The sequence below is a fragment of the Neoarius graeffei genome, chromosome 15 (assembly GCF_027579695.1).
Source record: "Neoarius graeffei isolate fNeoGra1 chromosome 15, fNeoGra1.pri, whole genome shotgun sequence".
NCBI lineage: Eukaryota > Metazoa > Chordata > Actinopteri > Siluriformes > Ariidae > Neoarius > Neoarius graeffei.
This window is the reverse complement of record NC_083583.1, coordinates 7,805,406-7,832,653: the sequence shown is the minus strand read 5'-3', so window position 1 is coordinate 7,832,653 and position 27,248 is coordinate 7,805,406. Positions and strand designations below refer to the sequence as shown.

Below are 27,248 nucleotides of genomic sequence, written 5' to 3'. Positions count from 1 at the left end.
AAAAATCAGTCTCATCTCATCTCATCTCATTATCTCTAGCCGCTTTATCCTTCTACAGGGTCGCAGGCAAGCTGGATCCTATCCCAGCTGACTACGGGTGAAAGGCGGGGTACACCCTGGACAAGTCGCCAGGTCATCACAGGGCTGACACATAGACACAGACAACCATTCACACTCACATTCACACCTACGCTCAATTTAGAGTCACCAGTTAACCTAACCTGCATGTCTTTGGACTGTGGGGGAAACCGGAGCACCCGGAGGAAACCCACGCGGACACGGGGAGAACATGCAAACTCCGCACAGAAAGGCCCTCGCCGGCCCCGGGGCTCGAACCCAGGACCTTCTTGCTGTGAGGCGACAGCGCTAACCACTACACCACCGTGCCGCCCAATAAAAATCAGTCAAACGTGTTAAATGTTAATAATAAATGTTGCCACGACAACCCAAATCATAATCGTTAACAGCTGTTCACCTTAGCAAGCATGACCATGATTGGTTCAAAGCTGTGGAACTAAAGTATACGCAAACCCCAAAATCTATATAATCTGAACTAGCATCCTGAGAAGACTGCGATTTAAACACAAGACGAGCGTTTTTCGTTAAACTCCAGTGCACAAATATCTCATCTCATCTCATTATCTGTAGCCGCTTTATCCTGTTCTACAGGGTCGCAGGCGAGCTGGAGCCTATCCCAGCTGACTACGGGCGAAAGGCGGGGTACACCCTGGACAAGTCGCCAGGTCATCACAGGGCCGACACATAGACACAGACAACCATTCACACTCACATTCAAGTCAAGTCAAGTTTATTTGTACAGCGCTTTTAACAATAAACATTGTCGCAAAGCAGCTTTACAGAATTTGAACGACTTAAAACATGAGCTAATTTTATCCCTAATCTATCCCCAATGAGCAAGCCATTCACACCTACGGTCAATTTAGGTGGTGTTTACATTAGACCGTATCAGCGGATCATCAGATTAACGTTTTTAAAACGATTAGTGTGCACACAGCAACGCCAATACACGATTCGCGTGCACACAGCAACGCCAATACACGGATACGCTCGGCTCCGCAGGCATCCTGCGCTCCAAATCACTCCGCCCTGAACAGCGAGTGCCCTCTGGAGGGTGCGCACTCCGGCCCTGCGCAGCTCACAGAGCGCGCGAGTGAAGTGCACGAGCAGTGATTCGGGACAGATAGCAGGCAGTGAAAGTCCGCGCAGTTTTTCAGCAGTCGTGTCAGATGACCAACGTGGCATGACCAACGCCAGCGAATCAGGAAGGTGGATGTCACAGTGACGTTGTCCAATGACGATGTCAGCTAGAGCTCAGCACAGCGTATCCTCGTTTCTCAATGTTTACACAGCACCGGACCAGATACGTAATGGATTGAATACGTGGGCCCTGGCGGATTCAAGTTGTTCCGCCTGTGGAGTCGTTTCCCGGCGTTTTAATGTGAACGGACAGTGCATCCGCGACGAAAACGAGACAGATACGGTCTAATGTAAACACCCTCTTAGAGTCACCAGTTAACCTAACCTGCATGTCTTTGGACTGTGGGGAAAACCGGAGCACCCGGAGGAAACCCACACGGACACGGGGAGAACATGCAAACTCCGCACAGAAAGGCCCTCGCCGGCCACGGGGCTCGAACCCGGACCTTCTTGCTGTGAGGCGACAGCGCTAACCACTACACCACCGTGCCGCCCATTGCACAAATACGGATGCTTAAAAAGAAAAAAAAAATGCTCCTCAGCACTGTTTGACCAATCAGACTGCAGCTCAGGTGGCAAGCGAGAAAAACAAACACAAAAAACAAACTGCTGGCAAAAGCACCAGAGTTGCACCAATCTGCATTACTCAGGATAATAAACTCTAAACTACAGTGCAAGCTAGACTAGTTAGTTAACCAATGCTAGCTAGACCTGGTAGCACAAGATATGAGCCAGAACGAGTGCCAATGTTACGGTAATTCAGTTTTTCGCATGCACGTAAATTGATTTTGGATAGCGCCACATGAATGGAGATTTAGCGAACATGTAAACAGTTTATTCGGAGTCTGGCGGCAAAATGAATTCGTTCGAATCGCTGAAAATGTCCGTGTGTAATCACAGCCGCAGATAAGCGTGTGGTAGAGAGCGGCGAGTCCTGCTCGCTCTGGGAAGCGCTCCTCTGGCACTTTAATGACAGCAGCTCAGCATTAGATTATTAGACTCTGGAGTGCAATATGCCAGATGGGATAATATTTTTTTTTCCTTCCGCTGATGATGCATTACAAAAATAAGAAGCGATGGAACAGTTGTCTCGTCGGGGAAGAGTAATAAATCACACCGGCTCGCTCGAGTCATACAAACGCACCCACACATGCATACACACACATGATATTGGCTTTGTGTGATTTATTCAGTTTGGTGTTCCTTCAGCATGGGGGGGGGGGGGGGGGGGGGAGATTGGTCTGCATTTACCTTGTGAGCGTCATTAAGAGCCCTGCACTAATTGTGTTGTTTTAAGAGAGTGAAATCCGATAATGACTCCATTACTGACTCGGCTGCAGCCGTGTCTCTCAGGGGCGATGGTCAGAGGACGACAGGAGTGTGTGTGTGTGTGTTTGGTCTTAACTGAGAGAGAAAGAAATAAAGAGAAGAGCGGGGAGCAGGAACAAAGAATAAATGAAATAAGGGCCGAGAGAATAAGCAGAGACGGCGCGAATGTTCCCTGCGGATGAAGGCGATAGAGAGACACACGGACGGATGGAGAGGAAGACAGACGGACAGAGAGTCTAATCAATATTACACTCATGGCTGCATACATTACCGCATCAATCAGTGCTAAGCTGCAGTGTAATTTTCTAACTCCCCTATTTCTCTCCCAACCTCATCACACAGACAGACAACACCCCATGGCTATTTCTGATGAGTTTCAGTGGCTGAGAGAGAGAGAGAGAGAGAGAGAGAGAGAGAGAGAGAATGAAAAAAAAAAAGAAAGCTGTTTATGGAGCGTTCTCTCGCTTGCTCTCTCTCTCTCTCTCTCTACCACTGATTAATTTCCAAACTCGGCTGGCAGTGTCATTAGCATAAAATTTCCATGGCTCAAGCCCCCGCAATGAAACCCCTTCATCAAGTCGCATGTCAAACATAAAAATTTCAAATCTCATTTTGTTTCTTATATCATTTTCACACTGACAAGATGAGAATGGGCGTGTGCGCGTGTATGTTTGTGCGGGCGCGCAGAGGGAAAGGACGGGAAAGAAGGAGAGACAGAAATGGCATGCTCTCAGGCGCTGCACAAACGGAGTTATCAAACAAAATTAAAAGAGCTGTGAGCTGCTTTGCAAGCAGCAAGTGTTAAATGGGACAACATTTTTGTTTTTTTTTGGTTGACGGTCAGAAACAGGGTTCGACTTGGCGTCCAGCTGTTCGACATGGAGCCTTTTTATGCTCCTTCAGATAAAGAGGTCGCTCACTCATCTTCTTTGCATAATGCCAGAACCAAACATACACAACACGCACACAAACACACACTCCTCCCTCTGGAGCAGTCAGCGGGAGCAGGTTTTTTTTGTTTTTTTAATTTCTGTTTGTACCTGTCTGCAGTATTTTCTGATAAACTCTTTTGGTCTAAATCCCAAACACTGTTAAAAGTATATTGTTTTAAATAAACACATCGAGGCTAGGTGCTTTTTTTTTTCCTTCTTCTTTTTTTAACTAGTCAGGAATTGTTTTTAGACTGAATACGAATAGTCAGAAAAATAGATTTATTAATTATCCTGCTCACATTGGATTCAGACTCTGGAAGCCAGTTTTTCACAATAACGCTGTTGGTAACTCACCAGCGCCCCCTATAACGATCCCACAATTCCTTGCGTGCTCCACCCGGATGTGACGTAAGGTGGAACTGCTTTAACTGTATCGAGAGCGCCTCGATTCGTCCTCTCGTGTTCTGGCTACTGGAGTGGTCGGACGGACTGTTGGCACGCTCGCCTACAGTGTTGAGACTAACCGCTATTGTCTGAGAACAGCCTGTTCAAATTAGTTTCGGCCGAACTTTTGAACGACCCGCTAAGTTTCAGCGATATAGTGGTTTTGATTCTAAACCTTTGCAAAGTTTAACTACAGTTAAGTAGTTTTCCACGCTAAGAGGCATTTGCGGACAGCTTCGCTCCTCTCAGCCTTTTTCTCGTCGACCGGAGGTTTCTCCTGAAGCACCGTGGGCCAGCTAGGCCTCCATCTCCCTGCTTTGTTAGCCGCGGTTGGACGCAACGCGCCGCTAACCTCCTCTCCTCGGACTGCGACCCTCAGCGCGGACATCGGAGAAAGAACTTCCATCGCATTGAGTAGGCACTTGGGCAAATTTTTAATTTGTAGCTTATTCAGATGGTTGTTAGGGTCATGTTTAAGCTTTGAGCTATTTAGCATACCCGCTCAGACACGGAAGGTGTTTGTTTGTTTTTATTGTTTGTTTTGGTTCTGTTTTTTTTTTCTTTGAACTTGTTAGACAGGGTATCTTGCATGATATCTTTCCTTAACTCCATTGCTAGCTTCCCTATCTGATTAGCAGCGCAGCGACAAGTTTGTTATTTTAAGCTCCGAGGCTAGACCGCTACAAGGCCTAGTTCTCTCCATCCAACACCTATTACACACACATATACACACACTCTCTCTCTCTCTCTCTCTCGTGTTGAGTTCTTTGCCTAGATAGTCTGTTGGAAATTGTTAAGTGCAGTGTTTGGATCCAGCTGTAGCGTGGTCAGATTCTCCTTAGCAACTTATTGCTAGCTACCTCAGGGTGATACGCTAGCTCGTAGGCTTGTGTTCTCGACTAGGCCTGCAGGCGCCATTTTTCCGACGCCATTTTGATACCTTCCTCATTGAGTTACCTGTGATACGACACCTAGGCACTGACCGCCATTTTGTTCAAGCATTGCCAGAGTGGCTAGTCATTAGCATCTGCCCACAGATACCTACACAAAGCACACATTAGCCACAGAGCTAATCCTTTGTTCTATTTAGCTAACATTCCTTTGTTTTAGCTAACGACAAGCTAGGTCACACACACACACACACACCTCCACACACACGCACACACAAGGGATTCTCTTTTTCTATCTTTTTCTCTCTCTCTTTCCCTCGAATTTATAGTCCAGGTGTAATTGTTCCATTGTTTTGTCTTGTTATTACCTTTGCCGACATTGAATGTATTTTGAGATTATTATTATTAGTGAGTAGTAGACAAATAAAAGCTAATAAAATTGAATTGCATTTTACTTGTTCCTGTTGTTTATTCACAAGGTCAACTATTTAGAACTCCTTTTTCCTTCAGAATTTAGCTTTTGTATACAACTGGGTTTCCCATCTAATACAGAGCTACCATTAATCTTGAATGTAACCATTCACGGTGAGTATTAAGATTAATAATTTAAGATTTTATGAGACTGATCTTTATTTATAAATTGATTAATTTAATTATCAATTATTACATAATTTATAATTTAATTAATCCCAATTCAACCTACATTAAAGTGGTGCCCCGTGTGAGGAATAGTTTAATGACCTTGTGAATTTCTCAACAATAACTTGTAAACTGCTGTATACCCAAAATCAACTGCCAAGGTATAACACAGATGACTTTAATGGTGAATCATTAACAGTGTGTTAATCACAGAACTGAAATTCAGCTGCCAACCACAGTTAGCTGATAAACTGGTTTAATTGATTAGTACATTAGAGTAATATCTAATCCAAGTACTTAATTAATATTAATAATAATCATTATTATTAACTAATTATTAATTGAGCTAATTAATACAAGTGAAACATTAGTGAAAACAAAGTAGCTAAGAAACCACATCAATTATTTAGCAACTTGGATTGAACTAAATTCTAACCTAATCAATCCCTAGTATTAATTTCCTTTAAGTTAATTAATACATTTCGAACAAAATGTCGCGTTCCCCATCAAGGGAGTCAGAAGGGCCCCTCCTCTCGCTCTTCGACGTTGTAGGCGATTTAGGCCAAGTCCCGGAGGATAGGAGAAATTACCTTCTGTGATCTGGACCAAAAGGCTCGTTTTGATGAAATACACATAGCCGTTAGGGAACTTAAGGAGCGTACTATGACTCTCCCAGAAGGGCTACCCAAATTGTTCATGATCTACTATAAGGAAATGGAACATGTGTGTATGACCCTCGAACAAGAGAAAAGAACACTAAAACGACAACTGGCCGAAGCTCAAAGGAGAGCAGAAAGCGCGGAGAGGAGCCTCGTGGGCCTGAGAGCCACACAAGATGAACTAAAGCGCGAAATAGAATACCTCAGAGAAGAAGTGACGCAAGCACGTCGCTCAGATGAGGGATCGGCCAAACCCTCCCAAGAACAGAGTTCCGCTCTGGAGGAGGAAGAACCTGAGCTTAGAACGGTAGATCAGACACCGCACTCAAGCTCAACTCGCGTGAAAGTCGCGCGATCGCCACCTCGTGGCGCTGGGAGTTTTTACTTTACTCCCCACTACACCCCCTCGCGCTTCAATATCGCTGCAGCCTCTAGCCCGCAGAAAACGCCGCGCTACGTACCCTCAGACTCCTCTGACGGAGAGGCCGCCTACAAGCCGAAACGCAGACATAGGCGATATGAGAGCAGCTCAAATAGCGAAGACAGCGAGGACCCCTACGGGTCAAAATCAAAACGCCTCGTCGCAGAACGCAAAACTAGGATCCGCCAAATCGACGTCCTTGCGAAAGACATAGAGCGTTTTGAGCCGGAAAATCATAGACACCGAAGCGTTAATGATTATTTCCGGGAAATTGAGCATAGCCTCCTGGACCTGCCAGAGGCTACGTCGCATGAAAAGGCCAGACTAGTCTGGAAAACTTTAGGTAGTGGCGTACGAGCATTCGTTGAGACCCTACCGCAGTCAGTCCTCGACGACTACAAGAAAATACGTAAGTACTTGAAAGAGGAATACTCGTTGTACGAGGATGAGACTGCTGCGACGATGGGTGCCATTCTAATCAGACAGAAACAAAGCGAACACCCTCACGAGTACTACCGTCGGCTCCGTGCAGCGTACTTTCAGGGCAGAAGCGAGCCCGGGCTAGAGGAAGATCGCAACTTCAAGTCCCTCTTCCTCCATAACCTTCACCCGTGCATCCGTAACCAAGTAACACTCGCGTGTCGCCAGCGCCCCCATACTATGAGAGAAATGCGTCGCACCGCACAACTAACGTGGGAGACGTTCGTCCGACCCACAGACCGCCACGAGGACGATCCCAGAGTCCTCAGCCTATATGAGCAGGAAGGTCAGTCCTTAGGCCTAGAAGGGGGTGAAGCCCCAAACCGCGGGCCCCCTTGGGCGAACCCAAACCCCGGCCACCAGACGTCGAGTCAACCCAAAGGTGACTGGAAAGTTCGACAAGCTGGAGCCAAGGGGGAACAGGGCCCCAACGCCAAAGGGCAAGGTAACCGCAAACCTGGCAGTCACGGCCCTAAATCTCAGAATAGCGGACAGTCAAGGCCCCATCGCAACTCCTCTCGAAGGGAGCGGAGCCCTAAGCTAGCTACCGCTAAACAAGCCAACCAAGAGCCGCTTGGGATGGCAGAACTGAGGGCTGAATTAGCACGGATTAAACAAGCCAACCAAGAGCCGCTTGGGATGGCAGAACTGAGGACCGAATTAGCACGGGTTAAACAACTGCTGAGCAATAAGAACAGGAAGGGTAAGCCGAGCAAGGACAGGGACGAACCGTCAGCATGACTAGGCCGGGACCCATCCCCACCACCACCGCGTGTCTACCTCGTGGGGTGGGGAAAGGACCCCTGCCCAATAGGCAGCGATGAGTTGAAACCACCCCCCCCGGTAGTGAAGCCTGACCCGCAGGATGCACCCCTGACGCAGTTTCTTGGAGATTTGGTTAGGAAAGGCAACGCCAAGCGTATCTATACCCCAGTGGTGGTAGAAGGCAACGTTTCCCTCCAAGCTCTCTTGGATACCGGGTCAGAAATCACGCTGATGTGTTCCAAAGTCTTTGCAGAGGTTTCTGATGCGCGGCGCGCGCAAGGTAGACCCATCAGAACCGAACGTTGTGACGTCAACTTGGTTAGCTTCACCCAGAATCAAGCCCCAGTAACAACCATTGCATGGTTAGAACTCACCTTCCAGGGCATGTCCATCACTCACCCCACTTACATCTGCTCTGTTGGGGTAGAACCGTTCCTCATTGGCCAAGACCTACTAGATAGGCTAGCGCCCCTCATTGACTGTCGTCGTGGGCAACTGTGGGCCCAGGTCGCGTCCCCACAGACCCCAGATCCTCGTCGTCACGATCGAGCCTGTTGCGATGAAGTTAGCGTGGAGGCTACTCCACCGATAGCTGAGTCAGGGCAGGTCCCCGAGAACCTCGAGACCACTCCGCTCCACCCTGAGCCGAGTCAAGACGCACCAAACTCAACCGACACTCTTCTCAACCGCAACGCGCTTGATGGCCACCCGTCTTTCCTTTGCTTTCTTGGCGAATCTGCCCCAACCAGGTACTACCCCTGGATATCTGGCAACATTATTGTCAACGGCGTCACGGCACCTGGCGTCAGGTTAGCGCTTTGGTCAGAGAAGTCAGCCATCAGCCAAACGTGGTTCGACATAGTGCGTCAGAGCACTCCTTCCCCTGTCTTTGTGCAGAAGAGCCACCGGCTACTGTCAGCCGAACAACCCCAGAGCCCCATCAAAGCCACGGGCGTCTGCGCCGTGTCGCTCGCCATCGGTCAGAGAGAATTCCTTCATTTCTTGAGTGTCGTCCCCGGACTTCCTGACCCACTGGTCATTGGGGCAGACATCTTGGTCAGACTGGGAGCCCAACTGGACCTAGTCAACCGGGTCATCTGGACCCAAGCCGACGCTGCTAAGCACCCGTTCCAAGCTGACCCGGAACAAATGCGGTCAGGACAAACGATTCCCCAAGCCTGCCATGTCGCTAGCGAATTTGACATCGTCATTCCCGCTAGGACTGCTGGTTCCCCTCTTAAGCTGGTCATCATGAAAGACCAACAGTTTCGTAGCTCCCAGGCGTTCTTCCAGCCTCTCAGATTCTTCATGGAGCTCGATTTAGCCGTGTGTGGGACTCCGCTGCTTGAAGTGAGTCATCGTTCCGCTTACCTCCTGGTTCAAAACTCCACGCGGGACGCCATCACGATCCCCGCCCGTCGGCCTTTAGGCCTTCTGATAGACCAGGCATTCCATGACTTTGAACTCACCATTCCAGTCATTGGTGAGCTGCCAACGCCGGACACTCATTCCGATCCAGTGGAACCTCCCTGGATCACTCTTCCTTTCCACATGATCCGCGTCGAACCTCACGACATGCTTCGCGACGAGCGCATAGTCATGACCAAAACTGACACCCCGAAACACATGCTGGTGTACGCTCTTGCCACGCAATCGAGCAACGACACCCCTGCAACTGAGGTCGTCGATTCAGCTCTAGGTGAACCGTACCCAGGCTTCGAACGAGAAGTTCAACAACAGCTGGTGAAAGCTGACAGCCTGACCACGGACGCCCAGAGACGACAGCTCCGTGAACTGTTCTACGACTTCAAGGCGATCTGGGCGCGAGATTCTAATGACTGCGGAGTCACAGACATCCACACCGTCCGAATCCCAACAGATCCGAACGCTCCACCGACGTTCGTGCGGCAATACAAAATCCCGTTAGCCGCATACGACTCAATACAAGAAACACTGGACACTCTGCTGGAAAAGCAGATCATTCGCGAGTGTAACTCGACTTACAACTCCCCCTTGTGGCCGGTGCTGAAACCGAACGGCAAGTGGCGTCTCACCATTGACTATAGGCAGCTGAACAAGCAAGTGCCCTTGTCAAGATGGCCCATGATCCATCTGGATCAAGAACTTGCCAAGGTGAAGGGTGCAAAGTTCTTCTCCACCGCCGATGTGGCGAGTGGATTCTGGACCATGCGCGTGGATCCAGCTGACCAGCACAAGCTGGCCTTTTCCTTTGGGAACCGCCAGCTAACTTTCAACCGATGTCCGTTCGGCTACGCGAACTCCCCCGCTGAATTCAACATCTTCTTGCATAAGGCAATGAGCGATGCCGCAGCTCGTGGCAACTTGATCTATGTCGATGACATCCTCATTAGGTCACAGACTTTTGATGCACACCTCGAAGAGATACGCCATGTTCTGTCTCAGCTGTTCAGAGCAGGAGCGAAGCTCTCGGTCACCAAAGGGCAGTGGTGTCGCACCAAAGTTGAATACGTTGGACTGTGCGTTGGGCCAGATGGCATTGAACCCCAGTCGGGGAGGGTGCGGGCTATCCAAGACATCAAAGCCCCATCCAACGTACCCGAACTCAGGAGCTTCTTAGGGGTCTGCAACTACTCCCGACAGTTCATCGAGGACTACGCGGAGATAGCACGACCGCTCACCGAGCTCCTCCGAAAGGATAAACCCTTCCAGTGGAGTGAGCCTCAAGAACTCGCGTTCAAGAGCATGAAGCAGAAGCTCTGCTCTGCTCCCTGCCTCGCGTATCCCGACAAAGACAAACCGTTCTTCTTGGAGGCTAGTTTCTCCACCCACTGCCTGAGCGCTGCACTGTCACAGCAGCATGACAAAGATCGCCGTGTCGTAGCATACGCCAGTCGGCCCCTCAGTGCTGTGGAGTTTAAATTTTCAGACTGCGAAAAAGCCCTGCTGGCCACGGTCTGGGCCGTTGAACACTTTCGCAGTTACATTGGTGGCCAGAAGGTGGTGATAGAGACCAATCATCAACCGGTCTCGTTCTTGAACAGCCAGAGGCTGAGAGAGGGAAGAGTTTCGAATAGTCGCATCGCAGCTTGGATGATGGCACTACAGGGCTACAACGTCGAGGTGAAGTACGCCCAGAACCACAAGATGGCGCTTGGCCGAGGCCTGGCGGAATGCCAGCATTGCGACTGCGAGAATAGTCCAGATCAAACCGAACTAACAACCGTACCTGCTCTCCCCTCCGACCACCACTACTATGACGAGAACGTCTGCAAAGACCTCCCCACCGCTTACATAGATGGATGCTCATTCCATCATGAACGCAAAGTGCAAGCCGGTGTCGGTATCGTATGGGCGAACGGCCCTATACAAGGGAAATACCAACATCGACTCGGGGCTAAGACTAGCCAATATGCGGAGGTAGCAGCCGTGCTCATCGTCCTGCAACAAGCTGCCCGTGAGAACATCAAGCGGTTAGTCCTCTGCTCTGATTCAAATTATGCCAGGCATAGCTTCGTCTCACACTTTCCCTCGTGGAAGGTGCAGGACATGAAAAACGCAAGGGGCAAGGAAGTGAAACACTCCGAACTCTTCCTAGCATGCGATCGACTCGTAACCGAACAGGGAATGTGCGTCTATTGGAAGAAGGTGAAGGGACATTCTCAAGTCCCAGGACCTGACAAAGTCGGTAACGATGAGGCAGATGGCCTCGCCAAAGCGGGAGCCGTAGACGGCCCCCTTTGGGAATTCCAGCCGTCATGGCTTCCCGAGACGCCACGCCATGACGTAACCGCGATTACTCGCCGACAGGCTAGAGCAGGTCAAACTGACGCAGTACCCCAAGCAGGAACAGTGCAACTCGGCCGACTGCCCCAGGATGCCGACCTGGTGTCTATGCAGGAAAGGGATCCCGTGATCCACCAGATCCGTAAGTTCCTTGCGGACCCCGTGGCGTCCCCAATTTCCCCACAAGAGTTGCAACAGTCCCGAGACTTAAATCACCTTCACAATCTCAAAAACGGCTTAAAACTCGAGAAAGGACTCCTGGTGTACACACCACGCAACCAGGGACCTCCCCGGTGGGTCGTGCCCACAGATCATAGGGGGGTCATGTTGCAGTACGCTCACGACAGCCCGTGCGGGGGCCATAGGAACGCTCAGGCGACCTACCAGACACTCCAACAGATTGTCTATTGGCCCTTCATGATTCAGGACGTTACCGAGTATGTTAAAGGGTGCTTGATTTGCTGCCAATTCCGACCAGCCCAACCGTTGAACCGCGCCCCACTGCAAAGCAAAGGCATCTCATTCCCCTGGTCTAATCTCCAGATAGACTGGGTTGGACCGGTGCCGAAATTGGCTCGAGGTAATAAGTACCTCCTGACTGTCACTTGCGCGTTCACGAAGTGGGTGGAATGCTTGCCCGCCCCAAATGAAACCGCAGAGACCACCGCTCTCCTTATGAACCATGTGTTCAGCCGTTGGGGCTTGCCCCTATCCATTGATTCCGACCAAGGTACTCATTTCACCGCAGAGGTCATGAGAGTGTTGTGGGAGATGCTCGGAGTCGAGGCAAAATTCCACATCGCGTATCATCCTCAGTCTTCCGGTCAGGTCGAACGCGCCAACCAAACCATCGTGAGCATGCTTCGCAAGTATGTGAGTCACCATGGCAAAGATTGGGACATCAAACTCCCTCTGGTGCTGATGGCCATTCGGTCCACTCCTCACCGCACCACCGGAGTCACCCCGTTCGAAATGATGACTGGCCGTGAAATGGTTCTTCCCTTACACCTCCTCTACCGACCAGAGGACCTAAGCGTTGCCACTGCGTACACCGCACACCAGTACGTCACCGACTTGCAACGCCACTTGCAGGCCACATTTGGGTGGGCCCAGGAACACCTCGAAAAGAGTGCGAAAGGACAGAAAGCTTACTACGACAGAAAGGCGACACACCGTGAGTACGAAGTAGGCGACAGAGTCCTATACTTCAATTTCACCAAACCGGTAGGAGTAGCCAGAAAATTCTTACCCCGTTGGTCCGGCCCTTTCGAAATCGTCGGTAAACTGTCCCCCGTCGCCTACCGCATCAAAACTTCGAAGCCCAGCCAGGCGCCTTCGTATAGATGGGTCCATAGCAACCAAATAAAGCTTTTTGAGCAGTCCACACTCCATAGGGGGGTGGACAAACAGTAAGTTATAGCCTGCCCAACTTAGTTGCATGCCTCTCAATCCATAAGCGTGCATCTATAAGTAACCACCCTTGTTACCACTCAAATCGGAATAACAAACTCCTGTATGTTGCAGAATGGCCCCTCTCTGGATCCTCGGCATCTTCCTAGTCCTGCAGACCACATTGGCCAGTAACATAGTGGAACCAGGTCCGCCGAGTGGCATTGTTCTCCAAGATGCCCCAGGACTGCTCCTCACCAATTGCCGCGTCCATACCCAGCGCGTGTACACCCGCCTCGATCCTTGGGACGTGTACCGTAAGCATTTTAGATCGCCCACACAAACAAACCTCGAAACCGGGCCTGACTCCGAGATTGGGTCCAACATCGAACACGCCAAGCGTACCACAGTTCACATGCTCGAACAGTTACAGAAGTTCATAGTCACTGAGGAGGAACTCAGCGGCAAAACACGCCCTAAACGGTTCCTCGGAGGACTACTTACTGCTGCATCCGCCATTGGCTCTCTGTTCTCAATGGGCCTGTCTGCCGTTAACACCGTTAGCCTGACCGCGGTCAAACGAGAAATGAACATTCTTAAGGAAGAAATGCCAGAAATCCAGGGTAGACTACTAACTCAACAGGAGGAGCTGCAGGGCCTAGGCAAAACCCTGCAGGGAACCATACTAACCGTTAACATGCATTCTACATTAATCAAGAACACAGTACATGCCGTAGACAGGCTAGCGACAATCATGAGAAGCGAAGTCAAGTACGTCCGAGTAATCCGAGACCTAATGCAGGACCTGATGAGAGAAGTAAGTAGCTCTCTCAGCACCCTGAGTGGAGGTAAAATCCCACCATATTTGATACCCCTCAGCATGGTTGACAGCATACTCCGATCTACTACCACGACTAACGTTTACTCATCACAGATTCATCTGGCTTATAGTCTTGGCAGTGCTATCCCCATTTTTGTGAACCCTCAAAACCTAGAAATAGGCTTCATCCTCAATCTCCCCGTTATTGAACGGCAAAACATATACAGAATCAAATCTGTCCTTAATGTAGGTTTCTGGAACAACGACGTACACGTACGTTTGCAGACACCTCCCACCATAGCCTATCACGATGACAACCCCTCTATCTACCTCGTCCCTAACTTAGACATGTGCACCTCTACCAAAGATATCCACTGGGTCTGCCCCAGCAATCCCTTTATCCGAGACACCACAGACCGTCTCTGTGGATTGACAAAAGTCCCCGAGCAGAAGTGTGCAGGCAAATTGTCTATTAAAGATGAAGGAATAGGAACTAGAGTAGAAAGAGCTGGTAATCGGTGGCTAATCAACACTCCCCAAACTGAGATTCTGGTATCATATGATCAACATAACACTGCCACTAGAATGAAGATCCCTAACGAAACCTCTCTCCTAAGTGTCCCACTAGGAGCCACTGTTCACGTGGGTGACATCACCCTCCATCACCTTAGCGCTGACCAGTATGAGACCGAGATAGAAATGCCCGATGCCTTCCCAGGTCACGAACTTGAGATAAACTCCACCCTCCAAGCACAACTACTGCTGGAAGGGACCAAAACCGTGCAATTCGATCTTAAGCCCACTGGCATCGCTACCACTTTCTTGAATAACCGCGCAAACCCTTCGTCCGATCAAGGATCTTTAATAAGCCGAATTGCGCTGGGATTTCTAGCTAGCGGTTGGGTTATCACAGTCTTCATAGCCATCACTCTACATAGGTACATACTGACACTACACCACAAACTGGACAAAACGATCTACGCACCTGAGAAATTAGATCGTGACATTGTCCGATTCTCCATCAGGCCTAAGGCCTCCACTAACTTTCTTGAAGAGTAGGCTTGCTAACACGCTAACTAACCCCTCTTTTCCATTTTCCTTTATGGAGTTTTGATTATTTTTGTTTGCTGTGTGAAATATTGTATGTAGAAGGTAGTTAAATAGCCATAGTGTAATTGTTTTCATGTCCAAGTGCCTATGCTTTCATGCCCAAGTGCCTATGCATCTTATGGACTGTATGAAATGAATTGAACTGTTGAACTGTGTCTGAAAGACTTTTCACAGAAAGGACCCTTGGAACTACCTCATTGTGGAACTACCTCATTGTGGAACTACCTCATTGTGGATTACTAGGGACCGTGGGCCGCAGACTAAACACCATGTGCCCATAGGGTATCACTCCTTTCAGCGCCTATGGCCAAGGGGGGAATGTTGGTAACTCGCCAGCGCCCCCTATAACGATCCCACAATTCCTTGCGTGCTCCACCCGGATGTGACGTAAGGTGGAACTGCTTTAACTGTATCGAGAGCGCCTCGATTCGTCCTCTCGTGTTCTGGCTACTGGAGTGGTCGGACGGACTGTTGGCACGCTCGCCTACAGTGTTGAGACTAACCGCTATTGTCTGAGAACAGCCTGTTCAAATTAGTTTCGGCCGAACTTTTGAACGACCCGCTAAGTTTCAGCGATATAGTGGTTTTGATTCTAAACCTTTGCAAAGTTTAACTACAGTTAAGTAGTTTTCCATGCTAAGAGGCATTTGCGGACAGCTTCGCTCCTCTCAGCCTTTTTCTCGTCGACGCATCACCGGAGGTTTCTCCTGAAGCACCGTGGGCCAGCTAGGCCTCCATCTCCCTGCTTCGTTAGCCGCGGTTGGACGCAACGCGCCGCTAACCTCCTCTCCTCGGACTGCGACCCTCAGCGCGGACATCGGAGAAAGAACTTCCATCGCATTGAGTAGGCACTTGGGCAAATTTTTAATTTGTAGCTTATTCAGATGGTTGTTAGGGTCATGTTTAAGCTTTGAGCTATTTAGCATACCCGCTCAGACACGGAAGGTGTTTGTTTGTTTTTATTGTTTGTTTTGGTTCTGTTTTTTTTTTCTTTGAACTTGTTAGACAGGGTATCTTGCATGATATCTTTCCTTAACTCCATTGCTAGCTTCCCTATCTGATTAGCAGCGCAGCGACAAGTTTGTTATTTTAAGCTCCGAGGCTAGACCGCTACAAGGCCTAGTTCTCTCCATCCAACACCTATTACACACACATATACACACACTCTCTCTCTCTCTCTCTCTCGTGTTGAGTTCTTTGCCTAGATAGTCTGTTGGAAATTGTTAAGTGCAGTGTTTGGATCCAGCTGTAGCGTGGTCAGATTCTCCTTAGCAACTTATTGCTAGCTACCTCAGGGTGATACGCTAGCTCGTAGGCTTGTGTTCTCGACTAGGCCTGCAGGCGCCATTTTTCCGACGCCATTTTGATACCTTCCTCATTGAGTTACCTGTGATACGACACCTAGGCACTGACCGCCATTTTGTTCAAGCATTGCCAGAGTGGCTAGTCATTAGCATCTGCCCACAGATACCTACACAAAGCACACATTAGCCACAGAGCTAATCCTTTGTTCTATTTAGCTAACATTCCTTTGTTTTAGCTAACGACAAGCTAGGTCACACACACACACACACACACACCTCCACACACACGCACACACAAGGGATTCTCTTTTTCTATCTTTTTCTCTCTCTCTTTCCCTCGAATTTATAGTCCAGGTGTAATTGTTCCATTGTTTTGTCTTGTTATTACCTTTGCCGACATTGAATGTATTTTGAGATTATTATTATTAGTGAGTAGTAGACAAATAAAAGCTAATAAAATTGAATTGCATTTTACTTGTTCCTGTTGTTTATTCACAAGGTCAACTATTTAGAACTCCTTTTTCCTTCAGAATTTAGCTTTTGTATACAACTGGGTTTCCCATCTAATACAGAGCTACCATTAATCTTGAATGTAACCATTCACGGTGAGTATTAAGATTAATAATTTAAGATTTTATGAGACTGATCTTTATTTATAAATTGATTAATTTAATTATCAATTATTACATAATTTATAATTTATTTAATCCCAATTCAACCTACAACGCACTAACGCTACGTTCACACTGCAAGGCTTAATGCTCAATTCCGATTTTTTTGTGAAATCCGATTTTTTTGTGAGGTCGTTCACATTAACAAATATATGCGACTTGTATGTGATCCTCAGTATGAACGAAAAGCGACCTAAAAGTGTTCCGCATGCGCATTGCAGGATACGACGACGTCACACGCAGTGAGCATGGCCAGTGTTTACGGAAGTAAAACCGCCCGGTTGCGGTATGACCCATCCAATCTAGCTTGAATAGCTGCATCCCCCCAAATGGAAATCAGCTCCCTAACCTCTGCGTCCTTCTATTGAGAAGATTCAGAACCTTCACAGCCCGAAGCGTCCCTCGCACTGATGTCATGCGCAGGGGCGCAGATACGTTTTTTGAACTGGGAGGGACAAAAAACTGGGTAAACCAACCCCAACCCCGATATGCCTGTCAAACTTGTTGTTAGTAACCATAGCAACCAAGCTCGAGCTCGCAACCTGTGCAGTCTGCGCAGCTCAACCAACCGAATATCAGTCTTTGTTTTATGTGAGTTGTTGCAACTATGTATACACTGCTGTGCACCTCAATAAACCGAATGGTAATTAGTCTTTTGATTTTTCCGTGAGGTTTGCCTTATGCAAAGAAAGACAGCATAGACAGTTTTTTTCCTCCCTATAAGTGGGGGGGACCGAACGAAGTGAATTTAAATCTGGGTGGGACGAGTCCCACCCTCTATCTGCGCCCGTGATTATGCGCCATGTTACTGTAACTTTTTTTGAGAGACCCGCCGCCTACTTCAGCGCAGAATAGTGACGTTTGTGGCTTGTTGATGACGTGTGAGTCGGATGAATGCGACCTGGCGGTTCAGACTGAAGTCGCATATGAAAAGAGCGGATAGGGATCGGAATTAGGACCACATATCCAAACGGCCTGGGTCGGATTTGAAAAAATCGGATCTGTGTCGTTCATATTGTCAATAAAAGATCGGATACAGGTCACATATGGGCGAAAAGATCGGATTTGAGTCACTTCAGCCTGCAGTGTGAACGTAGCCTAATTTACACCCGGGGTACAAGCTACGTTCAGAGTCAGCAATCCAAGGGCTGGCATGTTTTTGGGACGTGGAAGGAAACCGGAGAACCTGGGTAAAACCTATATGGGAGAACATGCTGCCCTTTTTTAATATTGGCTGGCGTCGAGTGGTATATCAGATATATTCCATTCAGCTAGCATGATATTGAACGAGTTGAAGACAAGTAGCTGAATGGAATATATCTGATACAGTAGACCACAAAAAAAAAGCCAGCCAATATTATTATTATGATTATTATTACCCATACATATTCCTTTCGGGTGTTCAACTTGTCTCTCTCTTTCAAAATTCTCTCAAAATCTTGTGTGTTTAACGAAGAAAACCTGGTGGCCGTGTTTGTTTACAAATCATCCCAGTCGCTTGCTAGCACGGAAGTTTTACGTTTCTTAAGTGTGACGTCGTGTTGTCTTGACCAGCCTTTCTCAACCGGGGTGCCGTCTGGCTTCGTTAGGGGTGCCGTCAAAAAATTATATATTCTAACATTGAAATAAATAAAATGAATTAAAATTCCAAAAAACGATAGTTACACTAATGCAGATCATCGCCGCCTCATGCATCATCAAAATTTGTCTCACGGCCCCCTTTCCCACATCACAACCTCACTGCCGAGGTCAGCGTATGGTCAGCGTGACTGCGTATATTTTATATGAGGGTGCCTTGAGAATTTGCATACTTCTGAGGGGCGCCGTGACTGAAAAAAGGTTGAGAAACGCTGGTCTTGACGACCATGCAATATTGTAAACCATATTCAATGCTCATTCTCCACTGGGTAGAGTGATGTAATGCATGTAGGATAAGCGATATGCTAACAATATTGCATGCTATCAAACCAAATGAATGAAACCCGCTAGAAGGGAAGAGAACATGTGTCCTGTATGCATAATAATTCCCGATATTTCACTCCAATGATGTCACTCCCAGTGTTTTCCCACTGAGTAGACGCGTGTTGTTAAAATGGTGGACCGGTTTAAAATAAAAATTCTTTTGATTAACTTGCGTATTTTTTTTTGTGTGTGTGTGTGGATGTGTCCATATAATATAAAGAACATTACACAGTGGTGCAAATATATGAAGTTTATCCAGCACCATGTGAAGCGAGTCCAGGGGGATCCTGGATGCATGGCACGGTCAAGCGGCCACAAGCCTCTCCATGGTGAAGACCGTCCGTGTGTGGCTTCAAGCCACATCCTACCAGAGGTGCCCCTGTTTCAATGCAGAATACGGCGGATCTAGGGGAGCATACCCTGAAAAAAAACCCAAAAACCAACACACTGTTGGAGCCAGCTATGGACAAATAGCCCCACTGCCTTGCGGGTTAGTCTCGGGACAGCACAAGGCTAAGGGAGCTAACCCCTACAGAAAAACCCGGAGTGAAGCCCCGCAGGCGGTTGGTCACTGACTCTGTCACCCTTCCGGCAGCTTCTGCAACCAAGTCGTCCCCAAACGTAGTGCCCTGCACTCCTTTGGACTTGGTCGACGAGGTCGAGAAGGGGGCCCTGTCGTCTGGGCAGCGCAAGGCCTCCATACACTTCGTCCTGGCATGCGCCCTGGAGAGGTCACTCCAGTCTTGCTGTGTGGTGAGAATACAACAAGGAAGACAGCATTTACCGGTTATAAGTCCTAGCTTGACTGGCGTAGAGTTGGACGCCAGGGGCTGCCTTTGTTGGTGGGAGGGGCCATCACGTCCCAATGGTCAGCTATTGCCTGCCTCAAGTCGAGCAGCCCTCGACCAGTAACGTGTTGACCCACCACGGTCTGCGTGCTTCAGTGGGTGCCTTGAGCTTACAGTCTCAGTGCTCAACAAGTGGATCGTTAAACCTGCACCAGGCAAACATCATATAAAGAAAACAAAGCCTCCAGCTCTTCGTATAGCAAGCTGGAACATCAGAACCATGCGTCCAGGACTGACGGACAATCTCGAGGTAGTGGATGACACCAGAAAGACCGCAGTGATCAACATGGAGCTGCTCAGACTGAACGTAGACATAGCAGCCCTGCAGGAGACCAGACTCCCAGACAGTGGCACGCTGAAGGAGGAGCACTACACCTTCTTCTGGCAAGGCAAGAGCACAGAGGAAGCCAGAGAGTACAGGACAGGCTATGCTGTCAGAAATGCACTGCTGGGGCGTCGTGGCTCAGGTGGATTAAGGCGCCATACCATAAATCCGGGGATCCGGGTTCGATTCCAACCCGAGGTCATTTCCCGATCCCTCCCCGTCTCTCTCTCCCGCTCATTTCCTGTCTCTACACTGTCCTATCCAATAAAGGAGGAAAAAGCCCCAAAAAAATCTTTAAAAAAAAAAAGAAATGCACTGCTTCCCATGATTCAAGCCTCCAACAGATGGCACAGAGCGATTACTCAGCCTACGCCTGTCCACCACGCAAGTCCCAGTCACCATCACCTGTGCATATGCCCCCACTCTACAGGCAGCGGTGGAGGTCAAGGACCAGTTCTACGAGTCGCTTGATGCCAGGATCAGCAGTATCCCCATGCAAGAGCACATGATCCTCCTAGGTGACTTCAATGCTAGGGTTGGTGCTGACCACAAGTTTTGGCCAGCTGTACTCAGATACCATGGCATTGAGAAGATGAATGAAAACAGGCAGAGGCTCCTGGAGCTGTGCTGCTTCCACAATCTCTGTGTTATAAACACCTTCTTCCACAACAAGACATGCCATAAGGCGTCCTGGAGACACCCCCGGTCAAAACATTGGCACCAGCTGGACCTGGTCATTGTTAGGCGCGACTCTTTGAACAACATCGCCAACACCAGAGCCTATCACAGCCCTGACTGTGATACCGACCACTCTCTCATCATCTCAAGAGTGAAGCTCAGGCCCAAGAAGCTTTACCGCTCCAAACAAAAAGGTCAGCCAAGAATTAACACCAGCAAGATGGTGTACGTCAAGAAGAATCAAGAGTTTGTGGAACGCCTGTGTCAGACTCTCCCCAAGACATCAGCTGGCAGTGCAGAAGAAACCTGGGCCTCCCTTCGCAGTACCATCGACAGTGCCGACATAACGTATGGCAAGAAGGATCGGAAGAACACTGACTGGTTCGAGGCAAACATCGCAGAGATGGAGCCTGTAATTGAGTCCAAGCGGACTGCTTTGATCGATCACAAACGCAACCCCAGCCAGAAAAACCTGCAGGCACCAAGATTCGCCCACAATAAGGCCCAGCAGACAGCACATCGGTGTGCCAACGATTACTGGCAGCACCTCTGTTCCTCCATCCAGATTGCCTCTGACACTGGCAACATCCGAGGCATGTATGAGGGAATCAAACAAGCCACGGGCGTACCCATAAAGAAGACCGCCCCGCTGAAGACCAAGACTGGGGAAGTCATCACGGACCAGGAAAAGCAGATGGGGAGATGGGTTGAACACTACCTGGAGCTCTACTCCAGAGAAAACTCTGCCTCCCAGAAAGCCCTGGATGCCACAGAAGACTTGCCGGTCTTAGAGGAGCTGGATGCAGAACCCACGGTTGAAGAACTGAGCAAGGCCATCGATGCTCTCAGCAGCGGCAAAGCACCAGGTGAGGACGCCATCCCCCCTGAAGTCATCAAGAGCGAGAAAGCCAGTGTTGCTGCAGCCACTCCACGAGCTCCTGTGTCAGTGCTGGAGGGAGGGCAAGGTACCCCAAGACATGCGCGATGCCAAGATCGTTACCCTGTACAAAAACAAAGGCGATCGTGGCAAATGCAACAATTACCGTGGCATCTTGCTGTTGATCATCGTGGGAAAGGTTTTTGTCCGAGTGGTACTGGCCCGACTGCAAACCCTGGCTGAACGCATCTATCCTGAATCCTAGAGTGGATTCAGGGCAGAGAGATCAACCGTGGACATGATCTTTGCTGTCCACCAGCTACAGGAGAAGTGCTGTGAGCAGCAGATGCCCTTGTACTTGGCCTTCATAGACCTCACCAAGGCCATCGACCTGGTGGGCAGACGCAGCCTCTTCCAGCTGCTAGGCGAGATTGGCTGCCCCCTAAAACTGCTCAGCATCATAACATCATTCCACAAAGGCATGTAAAGCACAGTCTCCTTCAACGGATCAACCTTTGAGCCTTTTGAGATCCGCAGCAGAGTGAAGCAGGGCTGCGTCCTTGCTCCAAATCTGTTCGGCATCATCTTCTCCCTGCTGCTGGCATGTGCATTCAGCAACCCAGAGGACGAAGTCCATCTACACACAAGAAGTGGCGGAAAGCTGTTCAACCTAGCCCACCTGAAAGCCAAGACCAAAGTCTGACATGTCCTGATCAAGGAACTTCTTTTTGCTGATGATGTAGTGCTGACCTCCCACACACAGGAACAGCTTCAGAGACTGATCGATCGCTTTGCGAAGGCTTGTCATGAGTTTGGGTTGACCATCAGCATCAAGAGGACAAAGGTGATGGGTCAAGACACCAACGACCCTCCAGTCATTAACATCGGTGATGGGGAGCTTGACACCACTGACAGTTTCACCTATCTGGGCTTGACCATCTCCAACAACCTCTCTCTGGATGTGGAAATCGACAAACGTATCGCCAAGGCCGCTGCCATGTTGTCCAAGCTGAGCAAGCAGGTGTGGTACAACAAGCGCCTCACAGAGAACACCAAGCTCAAAGTGTACCAGGCATGTGTCCTGAGCACCCTGCTCTATGGCAGTGAATCATGGACAACATATGCCAGACAGGAGAACCGGCTCAAGAGCTTCCACCTTCGATATCTTAGGCGAATCCTCGACATCTCCTGGCAGGATCGAGTTCCCAACACTGAGGTCCTGGACAGAGCAGGTCTCCTTAGCATGCACCTCATGCTGAGCCAGAGGTGTCTTCGATGGCTTGGCCACGTCCATCGAATGGAGGATGGCCGCATCCCAAAAGACCTTCTCTATGGCGCTTTGGCTGAGGGATCCCGCCCTGCTGGCAGACCGCAGCTCAGGTACAAGGATGTGTGTAGCGCGACCTGAAGCTTGCTGGTATCAACATCCAAAGCTGGGAGTCCTTCGCAGATGACCGAAACCGTTGGCGGAGTGCTGTCATGAAAGCAGTGAAGAGTGGCAATGAAAGACACGCCCGCCAGTTGGAGGAGAAAAGAGCAACAAGGAAACGGAGACAACAAAGCTAGCAGCAACCTACAGATTTCATCTGCAACAAGTGCGGCAAGGACTGCCACGCCAGAATAGGGCTCCTCAGCCACTCCAAACGCTGCATACAAACCAGAAACTGACCTTCCATGGCGCTATCCATGGTCTCTCGAGACCAAAGGCTGCCTATCCTCGTTTTATATTATATATTCATTCACCACTCAAAGATAAAACTTCATATCTTCACGCCACCATGTAATATCCTCCATTTATGTTCTTTTATTTAAAAAAACAAAAACAAAAAACCCACAACTCTCTGAAACAGAGAGAGAGAAACACAAAGAGAGAATATCTTGGAATTGCGAGAGCGTTATTAATAATAATAATAATAATAATAATAATTTCAATAATAATAATTTCAATGTATATAGCGCCTTTCTCAAAACCCAAGGTTGCTTTCCATTTATAGGGAAAAAATAAATTTAAAAAATAAAAACATCCACTAAATAGAGGTCAGCCACAGTCCCACCAAAAGGGGCACGAAAACAAGTCCCACACCGCCAGCACAGCCTCCGCGACGCCACCAGCAACATCACTCGGAACACCGCGCCATGGCTCCACAAAGCGAGCAGAGAAGCACCGCCACGCAGAGCGCTGGTATGTCCCAAACCGCCTGCACAGCCGCCGTGACGCCACTGAGCAACATCGCTCGGAACATCATGCCAAGCAAGAAATCAAAGAGCGCTGGGCAACCACGATGTTAAAATGAGCAACGAGCTCACTGCAGTCCACAGCTCCAAGCACAGGGATCAACCACAGTGAACCAAGGCCTGGAGGAAACAGACACTCAAAACTGGGTCCGGAGCTACACCACAACCGACGGACAAAAACAAACATCAAACTACACAAAAACACACAAAAAAAATTTTAAAATGAAAAAAAAAATTTTAAAGTAGAGAAAATAAAATAAGAAGCTTCGGTGAGAAAAAAGGGCGAGAATGTGGTCTGTTCATTCAACAAGGAAAATTAAATACGCATGGCTGTGAATGTTCTTCCTCGGACCGCCTGAGGACTGCAATCGCTACAAAACTCAGAAACGACTGATGCTCATAGGCTCATAAACTCCTGTAAACACAATGCCTATAGAGTATACAGTTATTAAAGGGAAATTATTTACAATAACACTGTCTGGTGTCACCTGGATGACCATGGCCTCCGTCTACTTTATATACGAAAGGTTCCTTTTGAGATTTCGTCTCAGGGAGTCGCCTCTGGCTTAATCATTCGGCATAAACGTATACATTTCTGTAAAGCTGTTTATGTTGGTTGCTAAAAGTGTTATACAAATTAATTGAATTAAATAAAAACAGGAACTTGAGGAGCAATTCTACATTTTCTTGTGGTTAAGTTCCAAACATGTAACTTTCTAATTCTCCGAGACTTCCTACCATTAATAACAATTTCTATACCTTTACTAAACTCACCTACACATGCATATACATACTGCGACACACACACACACACACACACACCCCTCAAAGATCGTCATTAATTATGAAAAATAGCACTGCTCTGAAGGAGGGGTCCATTGTTTAGATTTAATAAGGATGCGGAATCGATACGATCGAATCAATCTTCTCTAATTAAAAAAGCGCTATATTGTGAACCAATCAAGGTGCATAAACGAGATTAAAATAAATGAAGGAACCGTGCCACGAGCTACAGCGCGCCTAATTAAATGAGGCTAATTGGAATTCCACAGCGATCTGTGTGCCGCTGGTGCTGCGTGCATGAACGTGTAAGGGGTGGTCTGCTCCCAGGAGATCCGTCCTACTGTAAATATACTCCTGTTTTCACACGCGCATACCACATGACCACACACCGGCTAAACAATCCGCTTGTGTTTTAATACGGCCTCATTAGCAGGATGTTTTGCACCCGGTCTCTTCTTGTGAAACTGGTAAAAGATTGAAGAATTGAAACGAGCTAAAACATCACCAAAATTGTCATTTACACTACTTTACCCCTTAAAGCAGTTGCTACAGCCACCCTTGTACATGTATATACTGATCACCCTTCGAACAAATTCACAAGAAAAAAAAAAAAAAGTCTAAAGACAAGGTTTTGTTCATATCAGTTTTCTCCTTCATTACACTACCGTTCAAAAGTTTGGGGTCACTTTGAAATGTCCTTATTTTTGAAAGAAAAGCACTGTTCTTTTCAATGAAGATCACTTTAAACTAATCAGAAATCCACGCTATACATTGCTAATGTGGTAAATGGCTATTCTAGCTGCAAATGTCTGGTTTTTGGTGCAATATCTCCATAGGTGTATAGAGGCCCATTTCCAGCAACTCTCACTCCAGTGTTCTAATGGTACAATGTGTTTGCTCATTGCCTCAGAAGGCTAATGGATGATTAGAAAACCCTTGTACAATCATGTTAGCACAGCTGAAAACAGTTTAGCTCTTTAGAGAAGCTATAAAACTGACCTTCCTTTGAGCAGATTGAGTTTCTTGAGCATCACATTTGTGGGGTCGATTAAAGGAACAGTCCACCGTACTTCCATAATGAAATATGCTCTTATCTGAATTGAGACGAGCTGCTCCGTACCTCTCCGAGCTTTGCGCGACCTCCCAGTCAGTCAGACGCAGTCAGACGCGCTGTCACTCCTGTTAGCAATGTAGCTAGGCTCAGTATGGCCAATGGTATTTTTTGGGGCTGTAGTTAGATGCGACCAAACTCTTCCGCGTTTTTCCTGTTTACATAGGTTTATATGACCAGTGATATGAAACAAGTTCAGTTACACAAATTGAAACGTAGTGATTTTCTATGCTATGGAAAGTCCGCAGGCGTACTAACACCTTCTGCGCGCTTCGGCAGCGCATTGATATCTGAGCTCCGTATCAATGCGCTGCCGAAGCGCGCAGAAGGTGTTAGTACGCCTGTCATTATAGTGCGGACTTTCCATAGCATAGAAAATCGCTACGTTTCAATTTGTGTAACTGAACTTGTTTCATATCACTGGTCATATAAACCTATGTAAACAGGAAAAACGTGGAAGAGTTTGGTCGCATCTAACTACAGCCACAAAAAATACCATTGGCCATGCTGAGCCTAGCTACATTGCTAACAGGAGTGACAGTGCGTCTGACTGACTGGGAGGTCGCGCAAAGCTCGGAGAGGTACGGAGCAGCTCGTCTCAATTCAGTTAAGAGCATATTTCATTATGGAAGTACGGTGGACTGTTCCTTTAAATGCTCAAAATGGCCAGAAAAATGTCTTGACTATATTTTCTATTCATTTTACAGCTTATGGTGGTAAATAAAAGTGTGACTTTTCATGGAAAACACAAAATTGTCTGGGTGACCCCAAACTTTTGAACGGTAGTGTATGTTGAAACAATCATGACATATCATGCATTTTTGAAAAGAGGGCATGACGGAATACAAAAATCACTCAAAGTTATGTTTCAACATTCACCAACTCACAGGTAGTGTCTGAAAGGTGAGTAATACCTGCGTGAAAACCAATCTTCACGTTTTACATGAAGAACTCATGTCAAATGGTGTACAACAAATGATTACTGCAACTTTACATAACGATGTTCAATTATCTTTTCAAAATTCATACATTTTATCATAAATATTCACCTGAGATACCTGTAAAGGGTAAAATACGTATGTAGAGGCAAATTCAGAGTCGTCAAATGTAGTCATTATGGTGCATACACGCCAGCGTCATGTGTCATCATTATGGGATATACACAGGGTCGTCATTGAGGGGTAAAGAGTTAAGGTGTCTAAGCATTACCTGAACAATGATGGAACATTTCAAGACAAGTACGCAGCAAAATTACTGTACAGCTTTGACCACGCCCCTAATGCCAGAGCGTTAAGTAGAAATTTGCTTTTATCGAGTACAACCCCGATTCCAAAAAAGTTGGGACAAAGTACAAATTGTAAATAAAAACGGAATGCAATAATTTACAAATCTCAAAAACTGATATTGTATTCACAATAGAACATAGACAACATATCAAATGTCGAAAGTGAGACATTTTGAAATTTCATGCCAAATATTGGCTCATTTGAAATTTCATGACAGCAACACATCTCAAAAAAGTTGGGACAGGGGCAATAAGAGGCTGGAAAAGTTAAAGGTACAAAAAAGGAACAGCTGGAGGACCAAATTGCA

At 47.8% G+C, this 27,248-nt stretch overlaps 1 protein-coding gene across 1 annotated transcript in view; it reads right to left on the bottom strand.

The window, feature by feature from the left end:
• Positions 1-27,248, bottom strand: part of LOC132899782 (polyamine-modulated factor 1-binding protein 1) — a 298,473-nt gene that overhangs the window by 91,708 nt on the left and 179,517 nt on the right.